This window comes from Macaca fascicularis, chromosome 1, assembly GCF_037993035.2.
Source record: "Macaca fascicularis isolate 582-1 chromosome 1, T2T-MFA8v1.1".
NCBI classification, from domain to species: domain Eukaryota; kingdom Metazoa; phylum Chordata; class Mammalia; order Primates; family Cercopithecidae; genus Macaca; species Macaca fascicularis.
Genome location: NC_088375.1, coordinates 170786395 through 170804634, shown reverse-complemented (window position 1 = coordinate 170804634; position 18240 = coordinate 170786395). Strand labels below are relative to the sequence as shown.

At 43.7% G+C, this 18240-nt stretch overlaps 1 protein-coding gene across 3 annotated transcripts in view; it reads left to right on the top strand.

Moving 5' to 3' along the window:
* ROR1 (receptor tyrosine kinase like orphan receptor 1) overlaps nt 1-18240 on the top strand; it is a 408557-nt gene that overhangs the window by 145966 nt on the left and 244351 nt on the right. The window lies entirely within an intron of this gene.

Sequence of the window (18240 nt, the reverse complement as noted above, 5' to 3'; positions counted from 1 at the left end):
CAATTGGGGATCATAATAGTGCCGCCGTCATCATGCTGTAATGATTAATGCGCCTAAAGCATTTAGCACAGCTGTCAGCACTTATTGAGTATTGACTAAATATTAGTGATGCACGGTGATCTATAACTTAAAACTTCGTCTCGGAATATGAAACTTCTTATGATCTGATACTAATAGGAATCAGCAGAAAATAAGGTTGTTCAACTATCCAGGAAAACTACCAAATATCCGCTTAGCAGAGGCAAAATAAATGTAGCTTAAATGCAGCTGAAAATGCTAAAAGCTGCTTTTGTTTCTCACATTATAGAAATGCAGTTATTTTTATTAAAAGTGATGGGAAATCCATCTGAAATCTCCTGTCTTTCTTTTATCTGTTTGTAAAAATAGCTCAGTAAACCCATAAATGCCGAGACCCTCTTCAGTGTGAGGAACATTGTTGGGCGAGATGGGGAGTTCAAAGAAATATCAGATGCAATCCCTGCTTTGGTGGAATTTTTGTGTAATTTGGCAAATTAAATGGAAAAAAATTAAACAACAAAATAGCACCTATCTGCCAAATAAGTGAGGAAGGAAAGACCTCGGGCTGAAGCACTGGTAATAGGGATTTATTTGAGCTGGTTCTTCAAAGGATGGGTAAGGAAAGAATAGCAGGAAAGCCTCTCATAGGTATGGTTTAATGGCAAGAGCGAAGTCAGTGTAGTGGCAAAGAACAAGGCAGGAGGGTGGAGTGGTTAGCAAGTGAAGGCTCATTAACGCTTAAGGCTACCTTTGAACCAGAAGTGTCTGTCTGACTGGATTCAGGAGGCCTGTCCATCACGCCATTCTCCACCACCATGATTCATTACTCCAGAGTCTCTTATCTTCAAATCAAAAGCAAGACGAGAGGCAGATACAGATATGAGGAAGTGCTTTGCTTTTCGCTACTCTGCCAAACATAGTTTACATACCAACACTGATAATCTGTCAGCCCACCTCTCCTGGACACTTAATCATTTCCCTGGAATCCACTGGAATAATTTTTTTATGCATTACAAAGTATGCTTCAGAGTGTCTGTTTCTTAAGATAAGTTTGCATTCCTTCAGCCAAGTGGCATTCCCACAAAGCCCCAAGGTGGCCCGTGTTACACATTCCTTCTCACAGCCAAAGTGGTCAATTAGGAAGGCAGCTACCTTCATGGCCTGTTAGTAAGGATGTTGGACACTTGTTGGGCATTTACTCTGTGCGAGACACTGTTCCCAGTGCTTTACATGTCCAAATTCATTTAACTCTCCAGAAGAGGGAGCAGTAGGAGAGAAGGGTGATGAACAGACCCTACAAACGGACTAACTTCTTAAATAAGGAACCAGCAATTAGTTCTAAAAATGTTTATGTAGTGCTTACTGCGTGCCAGACACCGTGATTAAAGGACAATCGAAGTAACTCAGGAATCACCTCTGAACTGCCAGTATGGGTGTTTTATCACCTTCCATGTTCTGTGTTGATGGTTTATTGAACACATTTTTAGTTTTTCAGGGCAGTGCTTATGAAATTCAGTGTGCATTTGGATCACCTGGGGATCATGTTAAAATGCAGATTCTGATTTGAAAGTGCTGTAGTGGAGCCTGCGAGTTTGCATTTCTAACAAGCTCGTAGGGGGTGGCAACGCTGCATGTCCAGGTGACCTCTTGAAGTAGCAAGATCTTAGAGAACCAAGTAAATGGCAGAGGAAATACAAGCAGGATAAGACAGGAACATATTGTCACTTTCACACCAGAAGAGGCAGCAGGCCTGGATTTGGCCCCAGGCCCCAGTTCAACATAATCATTATGATTGTTGTCGCTACCACATGCACCAAAGGAATCTAAGAGCTTGGAACCTCAAGGCCCAATGGCACAGTTTACTACGCTAACACACCTTAAAGTTAAAGGAAGCATGTACGCTCTCCTAGGAACATGACAGATAAGGTGCAACAGAGAAAGCGGGGTGGGGCGGGTGGGGTGGGGGGCTAGAAGTCAGGAAACCTGTGTTCTCATCAGGGTTCATTTACAGACTTGCTATGTGACCTAGTTTAATCACAGAGCCTTTCAGTGTCCCAATATCCTCATCTGCAAAACAGACAGGTAACATCTGCTCTGCCCACCCAGGACTGCAGAAGTGAGAGAGGATGCACAAAAGCTTATGGAAAAACCAAAGAAGCACTGCAAATGTGCATTTTTATAATTAAAAATACAGAGTCTTCAGCAGTAGGCAGATAACGGGGTATCTCAGGAGCTCCCACTTTGGTTTATGTCTCTCTGAGGGCTTGTTATGCTTCTCAGCCTATTCTGTATTCAGGAGATTCATAGAGCTTCGGGGGGAACTGGCTTCGTGCTATTTCAGAGCAGCCCACTTCAGCCTCTTCTTCACCAATAGAAACCCTAGACTATCACAGCTTGTCCTTCTTGCACTGAACCCATTAAGAATAAAGGAAGTCTCTGGGCTGGGGAGTGGAAGGGAGGGACGTAACATTTACTGAGTATTTTATGTGAGTTATTTTACTTTTTTTCTTTTCTTTTTTTTTTTTTTTTTGAGACGGAGTCTTGCTCTGTCGCCCAGGCTGGGGTGCAGTGGCCGGGTCTCAGCTCACTGCAAGCTCCGCCTCCCGGGTTTACGCCATTCTCCTGCCTCAGCCTCCGGAGTAGCTGGGACTACAGGCGCCCGCCATCTCGTCCGGCTAGTTTTTTGTATTTTTTAGTAGAGACGGGGTTTCACCGTGTTAGCCAGGATGGTCTCAATCTCCTGACCTCATGATCCGCCCGTCTTGGCTTCCCAAAGTGCTGGGATTACAGGCTTGAGCCACCGCACCCGGCCGAGTTATTTTACTTAACCTTCACAACACTCCTAGGAGGAAGGTAGTTTGAATTATGAAATTGTTCCAGTTTCATGGATGAGGCACCTAAAGCTCAGACAGGCTCACTTGCCTGGGGTTTGGTTTTGTTTCTCTTTGTAAAAGGTAAGTCTTAGGCCGGGCGCGGTGGCTCAAGCCTGTAATCCCAGCACTTTGGGAGGCCGAGATGGGCGGATCACGAGGTCAGGAGATCGAGACCATCCTGGCTAACACGTCCAAACCCCGTCTCTACTAAAAAAAAAAAAAAATACAAAAAACTAGCCAGGCGACGTGGCGGGCGCCTGTAGTCCCAGCTACTCGGAAGGCTGAGGCAGGAGAATGGCGTGAACCCGGGAGGCGGAGCTTGTGGTGAGCTGAGATCCGGCCACTGCACTCCAGCCTGGGCGACAGAGCCAGACTCTGTCTCAAAAAAAAAAAAGAAAGGTAAGTCTTTTCAATTTAGTAGCTCAAAACACACGATTCTTTCCTTTTCATAAGACTATAAAGTTAGCAACCTCTGGTATCTGCTTAACAGTTCACTTTGTGCAGGTTATTCCAGAGGTAGATAGCATGGGTTTAGGTCTAAGCCAAAAATTTTGTGCCAAACACCCATCTCTTTGCAACGGAATTGGAGTATTGTTTCAGAATTCTTTGAATTCTTAGTTTGCAGAATCTCATAAAGAGTTCTACAGCTCACTTTCCCTAGAAATAGAGGAGAGCAGCAACTGAAGACAGCAGGCTTTTTCTTTTTAGTATTGATGATGATGATGATGATGATGATGGGCTTTAACACAGATTATCCAGGTAATCCTCGTGTAGTCCTGTGATGTTGATGGTTTTGTTACCCATATTTTAGAGAAGAGGAAACTGGAGACTTAGAGAGTTAAGAGACTTATACAGAGCCTCAGTACTCCCAAGCATTTAGGACTAAGTGGACTTTAGTCCTGGTTATTCCAGCTCCAACTCTGAGGCTTGTTTCCATATTCCCCTGTATCACATGGATTAAGCAGTGTTAGTGACCATCCGGCTAAGAAATTAGCAGTGGCTCTCAGTGGAAAAGAGCTACTTGATTCTAATGATAATAATAATGAAAACAACTGCCAGCTTCCTCTGCTGTTGGTAGGGCCTCCTGGGTTGGTCCTGTCACATCCCATCATGTCACGGGGCATGTGAGATCACGGGGCCGAAATAACCCTGGGCGACTAATGTAAAACAGATTGCATGTGACACCTGCCCTTGGGCTTCCCAGCGTGGCGCTTCAGCCCCTCTTGGCTCAAAGAGCATTTAATATACCCGCAGAGTGCTGGGTTCCCCCGAGAAACCTCCTGCAGACAGTGTAACTCTGGAACAGGATCCCAGGCTGTGTGGAATCTTGAAAAGTTGAATGACATTAGAGACACAAGGTCCTGTTGGTTTGGGCTGGTTACTCAATGTCTCTGAGTCTCAGTTTTTCACCTGGAAGTGGGAATAAGGATAGTACTCCGTTCTTTGAGTTGTGAGGATTAATTGAGCCAGTGGTGCCAGATCCACAGTAGGTACTCAGGCAAAGAGGATCATTGTAGCTTACTTTCTTCTGGATTACATCATCCTTAATTTTTCTCTTTCCCTCTCTATCCCGGCCCACGGGATAGTCAGTGTAGGCCCTGGAGGAGGGGGTGGGAATTTGGGGAACAAGAGACACGAGAAATGGAGACAAGACAGTGCTCTGATCAAGTCTCGTTTAATGGTGGTAATGCAATGCCTTATATACATTTGGAGGGGAAGGGGTTGGGCTAAGGCGGAAATGACCTCATTGCGGAAGGTGTGGCCAGATAGGCTTCGGTTTCTCCGGTCGGACGTCATGTTGCGCCTGCGCTGTCAGGTAGTCTTTTCACGGGCGCGGGAAAAATGAATGAAGAAGAAACAGGAAGAGCGCCATCTTTTAATGGCGGTATTAATACAGGGAAGAAGGTAAATCTAGGGAGAAGGTGTGGAGTGGAAATGAATATAGCTCAGGCGTTTAATCTTTAATTATTATTCGCTATGGCCGGGGCGTGCAGCTCCGGACACCTCTCCTCTCAGAAGTCATCATGAATTCTGACACTTCTAAATTATGCCTTAAGCCTATCTATATTAGGCTATTACTACCTTAGTCTAAATCAGCTTCACCTCTAGCCTAGATTACTATACTAGCTTCTTACCTGGTCTTCTGCTTGTACTCCTGCTTGACAGAGCATCTAGAGTGATCTTATTAAAATACAAACCAGATCATTCATTCACTTTTGTAAAACTCTTCAGTGGTTTCCAATTGCACTTTAAATCAATCTGTACCCCTTACCCTGCAAGCTGCCACCTGCTGTGGTCCCTGCCCACTTCCCCACCTCCACTGAATGCCCCTTGCTCCCCAGCTCACTGTGCCTCAGTCATGATGACCTTTTTCTTCCTTGGATGCACCAAAACCAGTGGCCTGAGGACCTTTGTACGTGCTGTTTGTCCCCTTCGCCTGGCATGCTGTTCTCCAAGATCTTTGCATAGCTGGGAAGTTTGTAGCTCTAAACACGTGGTTCTTTCATTTTCATAAGACTATAAAGTTAGCAACCTCTGGTATCTGGTTAACAGTTCACTTTGTGCAGGTTATTCCAGGTGTAGATAGCACGGGTTTAGGTTGTCATTTAGAGAACCACCTGACGCCTCCGTAGAAACTCACCACATTCTCTCCCCCAGTGACTTTCTAACACATTACAGTGTTTTAATTTTCTTCATGTACTCAGTAGTACTTGAAGTTTTCTCATGTACTTGTTAACAGTTTTTCTGCACCCACTAGAAGGTATACTCTGGCCAGGGTTACAGCACTAGTTCCAAGCAGTGTCTGCCGTATAAGAGGCACTCAGCAAATATTGATTGATTGAATGAATACATGTTTTGTATTATATATTAAAAATAAGTAGAAATGAGTTTTTAAAAATAAGAGGGAAGTCTTTCAATGTCTGTGTTCAAGCTGAGGTTTGGGATCCAGTGGCTGTGGACAGGCCTGATGGGAAGGGGTGGGTGGAGGAATCACTCATCTTCAGAGCACTGAGGTATGGTGAGAGACCATCTCATACAGCCTACCGCCTCCTGATACTTTGATTCACTTGTTCGGTTATTTGACAAGAGCTCGCTGTGTGCTGCTCTGTGTGCTGAACTCTGAGCTCATAGCAACTAACCATGAGAGACCTGGCTCTGCCTTTACCGAGCTTATAGTTTGACAGTGAAGACTGGCACTGAGGGCAAAAATTTTCCACTGAAACAAGTATTTAACAAGAGAGCAGCACAGGAGGGCCTGGGAGCATTTTGTAGAAGGCCCTGTTCTGGAGGATCGGGGAGGCATCTCTAGAGGAGTGACATCTAATCTGAATCTGGAGAACGCCTGACTCTGTCCACATTTTCTCATCAGCACTTGAGGAGGGTGGAGGGTTTTGCGGACTGGACCAGCAAAGGGGATACTTTTTTTTTTTTGGAATTCCTCCACCCAAATGGCACCTTTTTCTTTAAAAAAAAAAAAATAGAGTAGCCTATCTGGACTAGCAGCAATCCTGGGGGGATGTTGATATCCTCATTGTAGACGAGGAAGCTGTGGCTCATTCACACCACTAGTAATTGGTGGGTTAGGCTCATGTCTCCATGACTGAAAGCTCCATCGCTTTTCAGACAACTAGAGGTGCACCCACTCCATTGCAATCATGAGGAATTTAAGTTTCAGGACATTCCATCTTGCTTTTGTTTCCTCAACTACTAGACCTGTTGTGGATTTTTAGGAGTTAAAAAGTTGGCTGATGCTCTTTTCAATCCTAACAAAACGTCTCACTCTCTATAGTCCTTTGACATCCCCTGGCAAGTGAGAAACCAAGATGTAAGGGGGTCCCTTTTTTTTTTTTTTTTCTGCCAGCCAGCCTAATGATTTGGCATGCTGGCAAGTGCGTGGTTTTGAACCATGAGGCTGCTCTGAGTACCTGCATCCTTGTCCTCATGCAAGTCACCAAAACCGTTTGTCAAATGGCCAATACCATCTTATGCAGGGAGTCGGGGAAATGCTCATGAAATTGATCTTGAAGCACTTGGCAATTGCAGGCTCCATAAGCATCCCGGGTAGGAGTAATTAACTTATTTTGGAGGATGGATTTACTTAGGAAAGCTCCAACTGCAATGAGGGTGGGCCCTTTTCCTGTTGCTCCTGGCATGTGCTCTTCTCCAAGTAACATTTGCAGCAGTCTGGGTGGTTTGTCTGCTTAGAGCCATCCAGAAAAGTTGGTGGGAAAAGCCAAGAGGCCATTGGCACTCAGAGACTGGGGTTGGCACCAGTCACAGTGAGAAGCATTACTTTTATTAGCAACTTAGTCATTTTACAGCAGGCGTGGCAGAAGTGCCTCCCATGCAGACGCAAGACGCTAATGTGGTTATTAGGGTAAGAGGAGCAGATATGCCCAGTATCCCACAAAAGTCCCAAATTATAAGCATAGCACACCTTTCACTAATGTGGTAAGTCTTAGCTTATAGGCTTGCATCCTGAAAAACCTGCTCTCAGTCTCTCCTAGGTCATGTGCTGTGATGTTTGAATCCTAATTCTGCCATTACCAGCTGTGGGACTTTGTCATCACAAGACTGACTTCCCTATTCTCACCTGTAAAGTAAGGATGTTAATGGCATCTACCTACTAGAATTGTTTCAAGGCATAAATGGGTTAATACAAGTAAAGCTCTTAGAACAGTGTCTGGCACTTAGTGCTCAGTGAGTCCTTGGGATAACCCTCCGAGAGGCCAAGATCTGGGCTGTGCTGCCGACTGCTCTTTACCTCATCCTAACAATGAAAGGACACAGTGTGCCCTCCATCAGACCCTGTTACAAGCTGAAGCTCATAAAAGTCAGAGGGAGAGGTTTGGAAATTTAACCCAGCTGGGGCATCCCAGATGAAAAGGATTAGTATTTAAAGAGCCGTTACAGTTTATACTAGCAAACACACAAATAGGCAGATTGACACTTCCTGCCTCAGGGATATGGGGCTTCTACCCTTTCCAGACTTACAACCCGCTTTGCTGTGTGTTTTCTCTTTCTTCCCTTTTCTTGTTTAATATGATGTTTGCTTCCTTTGCTCATCAGTAAGCACTGAATATTGGACATCTATCCTGTAGAGGACTGGGATTGCTGGTGTGATAAGGGAAAGTCATGATTCCTGACCTTGGGGAATTTTGCAATGTTACAAGCAAACTGGGAAATATACACTTATGTGTGAGCACGTTTACCCTGGCCAAATTCCATTTATTCTTTCAATCCCATCTCAAATATCACCTCCCCTAGGAAGCTTTCCCAGAGTTCTCCTAGCACAGTTTCAGTTCTCTCTCTCTCTCTCTCTCTCTCTCTCTGTGTTGCTTTCATAAAACTTTGCCTTTTACCTTATTGAAGATGTGATAATCTGCTTGTCTGACTTACGTGTTAGATTAGGAGCCCCTTGAGGGCAGAGACCATGGAAAAGCAGCCTAGGGGGATGGTATAGTGTTCTTATTTATCTCCATAGCCTCTAGTCCTTGGGGATACAGTGTATGCTTATTGGTCAAAATGGTAAATACATGTAAATGGTAAATAATAAAATAATAGCTAACACTGAGTACCTCTTGAAAAGCAGTTCTTATTCCTTCTCTGCTATAATGGTAACCAACATTTACTAAAGGCTTTCTTTTGTTCCGTGTGCTTTTTCCTTCAGTAGGTCATGTGATCATCCTGCCTTAGGAGGAAGTATAGTTAACAGATTATAAATGGAGAGACAAGAGGCACATGGAAATTTTGGATAATTCCTGCTAGTATTCGGATCCAGCAATCTGGCCCAGAACCTAGTCTCTAAACAACTACATGGATCTGTCTCTCACTGTGAGTCTGTAGACAGTTTTAGGACTTAAAAAAAAATTATTATTATACTTTAAGTTCTGGGGTACATGTGCAGAACTTGCAGGTTTGTTACATAGGTGTACACATGCCGTGGTTGTTTGCTGCACCCATGAACCCATCATCTACATTAGGTATTTCTCCTAATGCCATCCCTGCTCTAGCCCCCCACCCCCTGACAGGCCCCGGTGTGTGATGTTCCCCTCCCTGTGTTCATGTGTTCTCATTGTGTAATGGGGTCTCCTCTCTCTTACTTTAAAGGCAGGGATTCTGGCTTATTGGACTCTGCTGTGAACTGACCAAAGTCTTTATCTGTTCAACAGTGGTCAGGTTCTTTCTAGTGGGTTTGGGAACCACATTTCCTCCCCAACAACCCAAGTTACAGTGAAAGCAAGTCATAGGCTAAATTCTTCACAAGTATAAGCATTTATTAGCCAGCAAGCATAAAAATCATCGTAAATCTCTTTTCTTTAGGCTCCAAATAATTCCTTCTTTCTATCTTTGAGGCCCATGCACCATTCTTGCATAAAAAATTCAGGATAAGACAAGCATAATATTCTGATATCAGGGTTGGCCAGTCTTCCAGCTGCATCAGGTGATAGACTTACTGAGTGGGACACACAGAACCTTACAGAATTTTGGACCTAGGTAGGACTCCTCTTGTTCGTGCTAGAGTGGAGATGCCCATGCGACGTTGTAAGCCCATCACACTTCCTGACCATCACTCACTTTATGAATGAAAAATTATTTCTAATGCCCCATATTAATCGATGCTCATTAATGACACCTCAAATGCAGATTTAGATAGCAATATATGAAGTGCTTATGGTTTCCTCCTTTATATTTGTACCAACTTCTTTTCACATGTGTGAATTCCTAATTAGGGTACTAGAAATGTGAATAACCATGCCAGGGATATAGGTCCCTATTTAGGCTACACAAACGTTAACTGTCCAACCCTCAGAGGTAGATTAAATTTAACTTAGAAACACGCATGTTCATCTCACTATCAGTACTCAGGAGCTTTAAAGTAAATCACAGAAGGCTGGGCATAGTGGCTCAGCTTATGCCTGTAATCCCAATACCTTGGGAGGCCAAGACAGGTGGATCAGTTGAGGTCAGGCGTTTGAGACCAGCCTGGTCAACGTAGCAAAACCCCATCTCTACTAAAAAGACAAAAAAATTAGCTGGGCATGGTGGTGGGTGCCTGTAATCCCAGCTACTCTGGAGGCTGAGGCACGAGAATCGCTTGAACCTGGGAGGTGGAGGTTGCAATGAGCCGAGATGGCACTACCACACTCCAACCTGGGTGACAGAGTGAGACTCTGTCTCAAAACATAAAGTAAAATAAAGTAAATTACAGACAATATAACAGAGGTGCTCAGAGGTTGTGTGGAACAGTGGAAAGAGGCATAGCTCTGAGGTCAGACAGAAATCAGACAGAATGGGTTCAAATCCCAGCGTCTCTGTGGCAGTGGACCAGTGACTGCATCTCAGAACCTCGAGTACAGTAGTCTTCCTTTCTCCAAGGTTTTGCTTTCCAAGGTTTCAGTTACCCTCAGTCAACCGTGGTCCGAAAATATTAAATGAAAGATTCCAGAAATAAACAACTTCTAGGTTTAAATTACGTGCTGTTCCAAGTCGTATGGTGAAATCTTACACCTTCCTGCTCAGTTCTGCCTGGAACCTGCATCCTCCCTTTGTCCTGTGTATCTAAGCTGTCTACAATTCCTAGGGCCTGTTAGTCACTTCATAGCCATCTGGGTTATCAGATAGATCCTCACAGTGTATACTTGTCTTGGTGTCACAGTGCTTGTGTTTGAGTAACTCTTATTTTATTTAATAATGGCCTCAAAGTGCAAGAGTAGTGATGCTGGCATATTACTATGTTCTGTTTTATTATTATTATTGTTAATCTCTTACTGTTCCTAATTTATAAATTATACTTTATCACAGGTATGTGTGTATAGGGAAAAATAGTATATATAGGGTTCTGTACTATCCACAATTTTAGGCATCCACTGGGGTCTAGGAACGTACCCCTCCTTTGGATGAAGGGAAACTGCTATACTCATATTATCTACTCATAATAATGCCTACCTTACGTGCTTGCAGTGAGGATTAAATTAGGTAATATTTACAAAGCACCTAGCTCAGGGGCTGGCTCTGAGCCATCCAATATATAAAGCCAATATTATTAACCTCAGTTCCTGGCCTGTAGCAAGATCAGTAGACCCGAGGAGAATGAGCAAAGGGGAGGCTACCTGGCATGGGAGGAAGAGGTGGAAAAGGTGGAGGGTTGGTAGATAGGATTCTTGGCTGGCCTCTGGGGGCCCCAACTGAGTGGGAATGGAGAGGAAGTGGGTTGATGGAGTCCCATTGTGTGCAGAAAGAGGGGACCTCTGCTTGGGTGGAAAATGAGGTTTAAAAAAGGCAGCACTCAGGTCTTGGCAAGAATAGCCCAGCCTCCCTTCCTTCAACCCATCTTCTGAACTGGAAAAAGGCTGTTGGGTGCTGTATGAGAGGTGAGGCCTACCGATGAGAGTCATCGTCATGTAAATTCTCTACCATCCTGGCTTGGTCGATAGCATTTCTACTGCCCCCAAAGCCAAGGAAGAATGATGCCCCTGATGGTTCTTCCCATTTAGAAGAAACTGCAGTTTACACACATTACCTTGTCTGGTTCTCAGATGTCCTCAAGTGATGTTATCATGATCTATCATTATTTTCCGTGCTTTATAGAAGGGAAAACAGTCCCAGAGGAGGTAGGTGACTCCTTTAGCCAGTAAGTAGCAGAGGCAGGATTTGAACCTGCATCCAGCCGATCCTGTTGCTCTTGCTGTAGAGGAGAGGCAGCGTATGGGTGTTCTCCCAGCTTGCTCGGTATTCATTCCATTGGTTTTTACCTGGAGCTCGAAGGCTGGAACTGGGTGGTGGAATGGCAGGTGTAGGGCCAGAGCTGGTAGAGTGAGTGGTGACAGTTCTGAGCCTTCTTTGCCCACCTGTCTGACAGCCCTTTATCTCTGTAATAATTGCCGAGAGACCTGAAAGATGCCTCTTCCCTTCCCAGTTGCAAGGCCTGAGATTGAGCCCAGGGATCTTGCCAGCCTTAATTGACTTGTGTTGAAAATTATAAGAACTGACCCTCTTTTTAATTTTCCCTAAATTAAACACTGTGGAAGGATCAAATGATGGAAAATGACCAAGAGTCCTGAGAAAGGATTATCCATCTGGCATCTGATGGAACTTAAGAGGCAGGGCAGCATAGTGGTGGTATCTGCTGCATCTTATAGCTGTGGGGCCTTGGCCAAGCTTCTGGACCTTTCACAGTGCATTTCATTTTCTTATATGTAAAACAGGACTAATAATACTGGCCTCAAATGGTTGTGACAGTCACTGAGATTCTCCATGTTACTTGCATGGTACTAGGCAGGAGCTTAATCAGTGTCCCTTTACATCCCCAGAAGTGGGCTTAAATAGCCCAGTAGGAGTATCAAACCGTCACTCAAATGTCTGGCATGTAATAGGTGCTCAATAAGTATTTGCTGAATGAATAAGCGTGGTTGCTCTGCTCTCTTTCATAAGTTTTCCAACTCCATCACAGAAGAGTTAAGAGACCATTAGGATCTTGGCTTTTCATGGGCAGAGATACTAACATTTATTAAACACCAACTGCTTTATATGTTTCATTTAATTACAAGAATTCTGAAAAACTTTACTATGCCTGTATTTTAAATGAAGAAATTAGGGCATTGAGAGGTTCAGTGAGAAAAGCAAGGTCACCCAGCTAATTGGTGGAGTTGGGATCTGTAGGCAGAGCTGTGACTATAAAGCCTGTGTTCCCACCAGCAAATGCCATGCAGTGTTGAACATACACATCCCAGGTGAGACATGCCCTCTGCCTGGACTGAACATGCAAGAGCCAGAGCAAGTTCCACACCTTTGTGTCTGGATGTGGGGTCAGTACAGCTTCTGCACAATGAGCCACGGTGAATGAGGAAGTACAGAGAAGCAGGGTGAGGGCTGATGGGAGCCCCAAGGCTCGGGAGCTGGACTGTGTCTCAGCCTCAGCCTCCAGCTAGCTGCTGCTTTGCAGGTGCAGGATTCAGTTTGGGTTCTGGGTGGTGGTGAGGAGCTATATGAAGGAGAGCAATAAAGCAGTGATAAACATCCCTCATGGTAAATCCCCTATGGTGAACATAAGGGATTCGATGATAAGAATGAGGTCAAGATCCTGTGGGTGAACTCCACTGGTATGGACTTGGGTGGCCGGCATGGAGCAAGAGGCCTTGAGCTTCCCAATGAGGGCCTGACTCTGAGCTAGACTCCCCTGGTTTGGAACTGAGTCATACCACTCACCCTCTGTGTGACTTTGGACAGAGACTTACACTCATTAAGGCTTACTTACACTCATTAAGTTTGCTCATCTGTTAGGTGGGCATGATGCTGATGACACCAGCCTCATGGACTTGCTGTGTGGATCAAAATGGTGTCAGGCCTATACAATCTTCAGCATAGCACCTGGCTGCTGTAGTAAGTGTATGACAAATGTTAGGTGCTATCATTGACAAAAAGGCCACATTTTACCCTCAACTTCACTTATTTCCTAAATGGATCCTATGGGATGGTTCTGACAGATAAAAGTGTTTACCAAATTCTTACCTCCTAACTTAGACTTGCAAGGACTGCTAGGCAGAATCTAATTTAATACTTATTTAAATGTAACAGAAAGAAAACACTTGGGTTGGCTTTGGCAGGGTTTCCCTTTTTTAAAAAAAGTATATTTTACAATTTTGGCTTTTGAGATATCAGGGTCCTGAGGGACAGACAGCCTATGTCTAATGTTGGCCTGAAAAGATCCTGTAAGAGACAGGTCTATGGGGTCAAATTGGCCTTTCAGACTGAGCCTGCCATAGATTTTCTGAGGATTTAGACGATGTGAAGGGGAGTTAACCCATCCCACACTGTAAATTATTTTTTCAAAGGAAGGATGAGGGAGCCAAGAAACAATTTATCATGCTTCTTTTACATTTTGACTCGGCAAGAATTTAGCAATCTGCCATCCATCTCCAGCTTTGTTTGATTTGGGAGAATTTTTTTTTTTTTTTGGTAGAAGGGAGAATGATTATAAACCAAATGTTGAAAAGTAGCCTGTTGGTTTTTCGGTGCAGTGTAAAATATGGTTCAGTAATTCATTGCCCAGCCTCCCTCCCCTACCATCACCACCACCAAAGAAACAAAAACTAATGTCCATGTTCCTGGACAGCAAGAGTTAATTTTCAGCCTTTGGTTAGGAAAACAGAATGGAGGGAACTTCATGAACTTTATGCTTATAACTTAGTTCTGCAAGCCCAGGAGATCATTGGTCAGCATCAGATGAGCTAAGATGCAGTTCTGCAGCTGCTGAAGACCAGGTCCTGTTGACAAATACATTTGTCTTCAAAATTTAGCACAAACAGTTGAACAGTTGAAAATGCTATACTCTCAAAATACAACGAGGAATAGAAGTGTTCCTGAAGGGGGCATAGAACTTAATAATATTGATGAGGATGATGATGATTAGAACTTTATAATATTGATGAGGATGAGGATGGTGATTAGAACTTACTTACATTGATAATGATGATAATGATTATAATTTTGTACTATTGGTGATGATGATGGAAGAGGAGTAGGAGTAATTGCCATGTATGCAGCATTTATGCCAGTAACTTTCTGTACCTTATTTAATCATCATAACAGCAAATACCTGTTTGAAGTAGATTTTTAAAGCCTCATTTAATAAATATGGTAGGGAAAGGTCTCTGATATTAAGCATTTTGCCCAAGTCTACGGAGAAGTGAGTAGATAAGCATGAATTCAGATGCAGATCTGCACTTTCAAAGACTGTGCTCGAAACCCTGATGCTACAGTACTGTCCAGTGAATAAAGCAATATGGAAGGAAATCACTAGAATATAGTGTCATGTACGTTAAAACAATGGTGTCCAAGGGCTCACCTTTGACTGCAATGCTGGGCAGGGTCTCCTAGAGGAGGTTCCACTTAACGTTGGGCCTGGGGGGGGAGTGAGCAGGAGTTTCCACTAGTGAGGAAGGGGAGTGAAGGATTTGCCAGCAGAGGGCACAGCCTGTGCCAAGGTACAGCTAATGGGAAGTCAGAGACAGGGTGAAGTGGTCAGGTTAATTGTAGAGGGTGGCACAGATCAGGCCTAGGTGTGCTGAACTAAGTAAAATCAAATTTCTCTAATGGAAACCCCCAAAAGTGGTTAAAACACAACCTCCCTCTAATCATTTACCACATGGTTTTTAAATTCTGTGGTTAGTTTACCAAGAAGGCCTCTTAGGATTATATATAATGTCCACATACTTGATTACTGAGAAAGGAAACCAAGACTATATTTAATCACAAACTGTACAGTGTCAGAAAAAGTCCTGCTACCCTGTCTTGTCACTATCCTGAGTGGCAGTAATTTATAGCTTGAAACAGCAGCTGGAGCAGGAAGGAGCCTTTAAAGCAGTCACATTTGTTGGTTAACTTTGGTTAACCCAGAGGTCAAAAGCAGTTTCTGTCTAGCACATTAGATAACTTTTGAAATGTTTGACGTATTGCAGGTAGCATTACCGGAACATCCACACTTGTGATAAAAGGAGTTATTTATGAGGTAGCTGTGGTTTCCAATGTAAAGGAGAAAAAAAGTCCTGTAAATTATGAAAGCTTTGGTAACAATCCCAAGTTGGATGCTGCTGGCCTTTCTGAGAGGGTGAAAGGGAGATTAGACAGGAATAAAATGGGAAAGTCCATTTAAGTACACACTGGCATCCCAGTGGCATTACCTGCTGATTGAAAGACCATTATGGAGAAAGGATTAATGCCTTCAGCCTTCCCATTAGTTGTCTTTTATGTCATGAGTTGCTATGAAGAACTGTACTACTGGTGCTTTCCAGCTGACCTGGTATTGTCCAGAAATAAGTGAAAAAGATCTATTGGTTCCAAACACATTATTGCAGAGCACTTGTAATCTATTCATTTTCTGCCTTGGTTTATCAAAGCTAGGAAAGGGATGCTCTGAAGTGAAAAGGTAGAGACCTCAGATTCAGCTGCTTTCTGAGGTCTCTCCTCTTCTGCTACAGAACAGTCATTGTGGTATTTAATAATAAAATGCATGCTTTGGGGGGAATAATGACTTTTCTAAAACACCCTTACCTGAAATGCTTGAAGGTTTTGCTGGAATGCTAACTTTCCAGCATTTAAAGAATATATGACTAAGTTAAGAATTATGTTTTAATGCATGAAAGTTGAAGTTAATTGGAGAGAAAGAAATGTATTTTATTTTATTTTATTTTTTGAGACGGAGTCTTGCTCTGTCACCCAGGCTGGAGTGCAGTGGCGCGATCTCGGCTCACTATAAGCTTCACCTCCCGGGTTCACGCCATTCTCCTGCCTCAGCCTCCCAAGTAGCTGGGATGACAGGCGCCCACCACAACGGCCGGCTAATTTTTTTGTATTTTTAATAGAGATGGCGTTTCACCGTGTTAGCCAGGATGGTCTCGATCTCCTGACCTCATGATCCGCCCACCTCGGCCTTCCAAAGTGCTGGGATTACCATTAGATACTTTTCTTCTTCCTTCTTTCCTTCCTTGTCTACATTCAAGTCACACACCACATGATGTAGTGATCTGGGAACTGGCCTTGGAATAACACATCCTGCCGATGCCATTTTTAGCTAGAGATCTGGGGCAGGTGATGTTACCCTTCTGAGCACTTTTCTTAGCTCCTTGAAAGGTTGCTATCAGGAACAAATGAAGTTCTGTGTATAAGAGTCCTCTGAACATTTGCAAAGTACTGAGCAGATGTACCGTGGTGAATATAAATTCCCTGAGGGCAGGGGCCGTCTCTGATTTAGGCCTCTTCATATTGCCATTACCAAACACAGGGCCGTTTGTTGACTCAGTGAGGCAATCAGCCAGTAGACAACTTTATCTCATCAATATCCCAGTTTTATTATGTGTCCAGTGTGTTTCCTGTCTGGAGCTTTGATAGTTTTTAGAGCTAGAAGCCAGTGATATGGTTTCTCAATTAGGAGATGTCTGATAATTGGCCAAGGAAATGGGCCAAGATGTTATTAATTTTCTGCTTCCTTCACTTGACTATATGCTCCTCCAGGCCAGGGGTCATGTCTCATTCATCTTTCTATCTCTTAGTGACTGAGCTTAGCACAATGTTTTGCACTTCTCAGTGAGCAGGCAGTGCTTCTGGATGGAATGTTCAGTGGCCCTGGGCCGTCCTTTTACTGCCATCCCAGACCCATTGCCACTCCCTGTTCTGAAATGAGATCTGAACTTCAGCAGGTTTGTGGACTTGCTCTTCCTCCATTCTAGGAATACCCTACCAGGTACCTACACTGCGAGAAGGACCCTTCTACATTCTGCAGTGAGTTCATTGCATAATGTCTGTTGCCCACTTTAGAGCGCAGACATCCTTCTAACTTCTGCAGATGTCATTGAAGTTTTTTTTTTTTTTTTTGTAATTATATGGCTGAATCATTTACACATGTGTGGTGACCACATCTCATCTTCTAGTGCAAGCTGCTCTGGATAGCCATCTTGGGCGTGGCTGGCTCAGAGAAGTGAGTGGTCCTAACATTGAATAGAGAAAGGAAGGAGCCACACTGGCAGTACAGTTGTAAATCAGAGCCGGAAGGTGCTTTTGGGAAATGAGGGTTATCTGAACCTAGAGGCAAGAAATATGTCACAGAAGGAAGTTAGTAATTTCATTCGTGTGTTTTTAGTGTCCATGTGACATGGATTGCAAAGGAGGAGCCTACTGAGTCTGTAACTGTTGATTAGTTACTTGTTCCAGTGTTTATATAGTTCCTGTTGCTGTAGAGCCCATGTAGACAGGCATTTAGACTTGATCACACATTCAGAAGGTTCACAGTTGGTCTACTACAGTGCTCTTCTGCCTAAATACCACCAGATTCTCCCTAGCCCTCCTTCCAAATCCTGGCTCCCTCTTCTGTTTCTAGTCTCAGCTGAGATTTTACATCCTCAGAGAAGCCTTCCTTGATACCCCCAGAGAATATATAGTTGGCCCCCCAAATCCATGGGTTCTGGATCCACGTATTCAACCAACATCAAATGGAAAATATCAGAAAAAAAATGTGTCTGTGCTTTACATGAGCAGAATTTTTTCTTCTTGTTATTCCCTAGACAATACAGTATAGCATCTATTTACACAGCACTTACATTTTATTAGGTATTATGAGTAATCTAGAGATGATTTAAAGTATACAGGAGGATATGCATAGGTTATATTGCATATACTAAGCCATTTTATATCAGGGTCTTGAGCATCCATAGATTTTGGTATCTGAGGGGATCCTGGAACTAATCTCCCAAGATACTGAAGGATGACTGTATCTGGCTTGGTGTACCAGAGCTCCCTGCACCTCCCCTTAGTGGCTTTCCCCACACTGAGCACCATTTATGGTCATTACCTT